Source organism: Sminthopsis crassicaudata, chromosome 1 (assembly GCF_048593235.1).
Source record: "Sminthopsis crassicaudata isolate SCR6 chromosome 1, ASM4859323v1, whole genome shotgun sequence".
Classification (NCBI taxonomy): Eukaryota; Metazoa; Chordata; class Mammalia; order Dasyuromorphia; family Dasyuridae; genus Sminthopsis; species Sminthopsis crassicaudata.
The window spans coordinates 549,433,636-549,438,525 of NC_133617.1; positions in this window are offsets into that span (position 1 = coordinate 549,433,636).

Sequence of the window (4,890 nt, forward strand, 5' to 3'; positions counted from 1 at the left end):
CTGAGTTCAAATCTGACCTCAGACACTTAACATTTCCTGGCTGTGTGACCCTGGGCAAGTCACTTAACCCCAATTGCCTCAACAACAGCAACACCAACAAAACGTATATGATTTTTTTATATCAACATAGAATGGTAGTATAGGAAAGGTGCTAGATTTAGAATCAGAAACCCCTAGTTCATATATTCAAAAGGCTATCAAACTGTGCATAACCTTTGATACAGCAGTGTCACTACTGGGTCTATATATATATATATATATATATATATATATATATATATATATATATATATATATATATATATATATATATATATATATATATGTTCTATAAGAAATGATTAGCAAGCTGATTTCAAAAAAGTCTAAAAAGACTTAAATAAATTGATGGTCAGTAAAGTTACCAGAACCTAGAGAACACTAAATGTACAGCAAGATTATGTGATAATCAACTATGACTGACTTAACTATTCTCAGCAATACAGTGATTTAAGGCACTTCCAATGGACTTATGATAGAAAACACCATCCCCATCCAAAGAAATAATTATGTAAACTACATGTAGATCTAAGCATACTATTTATTTTCACCTTTTTTTTTTTCTGTCTTGTAGTTGGTTTTCCCTTTTGTTTTGATTTTTATTTCACAACATGACTAATATGAAAATATGTTTAAAAATGATTGCATCTATACAATATTGTTGCTCTCTTGGGGAAAGGAGGAGGGGAAGAAGGGAGAAAAAATTTGGATAGTAAAATCTTACCAAAATGAATACTAAAAACTATCCTGGCATCTAATTGGGGGAAAAAAATTCTATTAACTGGGTTAAGTGGGGGAGAAGCTTTTAGTCCAAATCTCAATTGTATTATATAGTGTTTGACGTTGGACAAGTTCTTTCTGCTCTATGGGCCTCTTCATTTGTTTAATATAAAATGCATTGTACTAGATGACTTCTGAGTATTTTTGGCTTTATCTCCATAATCCTTATTGAATGAAAAAGAGTTAATGGTGTTCAATTGGTGTTCAAATCAAATATTTGTCTAATATGGCAAAATTCAGTTTGCTGTAAAGTAACCCTTATAGTTTTCTTTTACTCTGGTGGGAAAGAACACTGAAATAATATGAAATTCTGTTCTTCAGTTTGACACAAGTAGGGTCATTACTTCATCTGCTAATAAAGGCTACTCAGTATCACATGGTACTAACTAGAATCAAAGTGATGCAGCTCACTCAGTAGGCATGAAAAATTCCATGATTCATATAATCAAGCTACTCATTTGGCATGTGTCACTTCAGCACTTCATTCCCAGAGTCTGTTTGCAACAAGATTTTGTCAACTTCAGTCTTTTTCGGTGCTTTCCAGGATTCTTGTCTAAGGGGATGATTTACTTTCATAATAATTTTTATCTCACTTCCCTCAGGTTTATGCCTATGCATCCCACTGGGATTCTAAGCTTTTCTCCAACTTTGTGTGATTACAAACAAATTATTCATTCATATGAAGGCTAACAATTTACTCTTTTCTGTAAAAAAATAAAATCAATAATATCTGCTTTAAGACTTCAGAATAGCAAGGGAAATTTTCTTCCAACATAGACTGAAATATCAAATCCTATTACCTCATAGTATATATATAGTATATATTTGGCTTTCATAAGATGAATTTTAATATCATCTTGTGATAAAATGGTATCCACAAGTATGTTAATTTCAAAAGGTAAAATTAATCTCTATTGTAGTTCACCATATTCATAATCCATCATGAATTTGGAACTGTAGCACCTGCCAGTTGCTGTCTTCATGTGGTCTTCAACATTATTCTGTCAGCTGAATTCATTTACTTTTGGGCTATTTAATGGAATGCCTATAGATGGGTGTTTTTTATGGATTTCCACCCACAGGTCTCTGGTGTGTTATTATAGTATCTTTTGATATATCCCCCTAATTAATAATCAATCATTCAATATTTATTAAGTGACTAATATGGTCAAGATACTGTACTAAGTACTGGGCATACAAAAGGAGACAAAAGAAAAGTCCCTAACTTAAGGATCTATTGGGGGAATAAAAGCCAAATATAGATATCTATATATCTATATCTATATCTATATCTATATCTATATATATATATATATATATAGATACACACACACACACACACACACACACACACACACACACAAAGTTAGTTACAAGACAAGTAGGATATAATTAATAGTGCTAAGTCATTAGAATTAAAAGGAGATGGAAAAACTTCCTGTAAAAGACAGAATTTCAACTGAGACTTAAAGGAAATCAGGGAAGTCAGAAGTTGGAGTAGACCAGAAAGATTATTCAAGGCATGGAAGACAGAAAAAAAATTTCCAAAGCAAAGAGATTAGTGTCTGGTTCTTGAAAGCAGCCAAGAGGCCACTATCACTGGATCTAAAATTATGTGACTTGGTAACCCTTTTCAAATGCTCTTCTCCTAGTAGAGAAGGTGCATCTCTATTGTTAAGCCTGAGGAATGCTGTATTTTGTTATCCAAAGAGGCCAGAAATTAAGGTGCATCTTCAAGGACAAGAACATTGATATACTAGGGCCCAGATGGATGACTATTCTACTTGTACAATGATTCCAGTATCCTAACACCTGATCCATGAATGTATCAGACCACCTCACCATACAGTTAAGTCTTAAATAATATTCTAGATTCTGCTAGAATTTATCTCAGCATTTTAAGTAGGCAACTACATTCCTCCTAAATTAAATAGTCTTGAATATAATTTGACTGGAGCCATGTGGAGTTCCCTTCCTTGAGATGGTATTAGAAGACATAATAGAGCAAGAATGCCTTCTGCTACCCTCAATAAATTTAGGACTCACTCTACCACAAACACACCATCATCAAGGAGATTAATGTGAACAGGTATGATTCATCAGGACACAATACATACTCTATGTTCTCTTCATTTCATAGCAATTTTTCCGTCTGCTTGTGAAAGTGAACAACGTTGTGAATATAAGGAAATTGTGAATATAAGGAAAGATGACTAGGGTACAAATATAGGGAAGCAATTTATGTCATCAGTGCTCCAAAACTTCTATCTTCTAGTGATATATTTATGATTTTCTCACTGATCAACTCTTCAATGGTTATCATATTTAGACTCCATTGTACCCTTCTGTGCCATTCTTTTGTATATTGTTCAGTTTGTAGTCTTCACCAAGGAATCCTCTGTTTGTCATATTTTGCATGATAAGTATGATAGTCTCTTTTGGTTTTGCTCCCAGCTACTAACTCAGGGATTTATCTTTTCATGTATCAATATGAATAACTAGAATGCTAATGGAACTTTTGTAATTATAGTTAACCTCCAAACATTCACACCATAAGTAAGGAATATTGTGAACCAAAGTACTTTGGAGTGAACTTCAGTTCGACTGAACTTTATCCCAGGTGGATTGATCTTAGATCTAGTTATGAACCATTTGGTTAAGAAACATATAAAAATAGTTATAGGATTTCTTTTTCTTTGTCTCCTGGCAGATAACCTTTATTTGCCTTTACTATCAGGTAGATTGTTTTACCCAGCGATTGCTGAATCTTTTTGTAAAAAAAAACAAAAAAACAAAAAATAATTGTTCAAGTGTTCTTGAAAGTGACCTTGATGGGGAGAAGAGGACACCTTTTAGTTCCAGACTACTAGGCTTTAGAGAATTTGAAACTCTTTCAAATTAGGTCATGCTAAAAACTCTTTATTTGTATTTAATCATTTCTAACACATTCCACACATAAAAGAAAGGAGAAAGCCTTCAAGCTAGGATTAGTTCTTTCTTTTGACCTATTTTTGACTAAAGATTAAAGCCCTCAGGTAGAGATAGCTATCTAATTTAGGATTAGCTATTCCCCAAACCAACTCTGATTTCGAATACAAATACATTTGAGCCAAAAGAAAAAGTCAATCTGAGAGATAAGAGCACAGTTTTGCTGCTTATTGTTGCTTCCAAAAAAAGCTCTGAAACTTCCTTTCACCTGAATTGGGCAGAAGTAGCCCACAGAGAAGAGGGAGTAGTTGGCCTGGTGAAAAAGAGTGTAGGGTGGGGAACTTAAAAGAAGAGCTGATAATTATGTGGGGAACCAAAAATTAGAACCATAAATTTGAAAGAGAACAGGGTCAGGTGAAGAGGATTTATCTTGTCCAACAGCACTCCTATGGCAATTGGGGAAAATCAGCATAACATAAAACAATTTTAACATGGTTTCTGATTTGTATTCTAAAGGCAAATTGCATATATTACTTTCTCTAATACAAAAGGTTTGCCATTTGGACATCTGATGATTAGTCAGGATATGGCATTGAAATGTCAGTCAGTAATCAGTTATCTTGCTACCACAAAATTCTCAGAACATAGTCTTTAATCCAATGCACCCCTCTCCACTTTTTCCTCTGATCAGGACTCCCATCACATCTAGGATTGGCTCAGTTTCTCTTTTTTACTCTATCCCAATTACCTTACCTTTTCTTTCCCCTTACCTTCTTATGCATTATTTAACCTACTCCCTAAATTTCCCTTATCTTTTACCCCCACCTTTCTAATCTTATTCTACACACCCTCTTAAAAATCCCTCTCCCAGCAGTTTACTCATCCCTCTAGAAATTCAGAAGGCTTTTAAACCTCTTCATATGTATATTGCTTCCTCTTCAACACAGATGAGAGTAAGTTTCAGACTTTACTAATGTAGCACCACTACCTTTTTTCTCTGTATTAGTACTTCCTTTCATGCCCATTTTTATGTGATAATTGCTCATTTATCTTTTCCCTCCAAATTTTGTGTTTTTGTTTTGTTTTGTTTTGTTTTTGAGAATCATTCCTTAATACACAATTTTGGAATTCGCATGGACATTC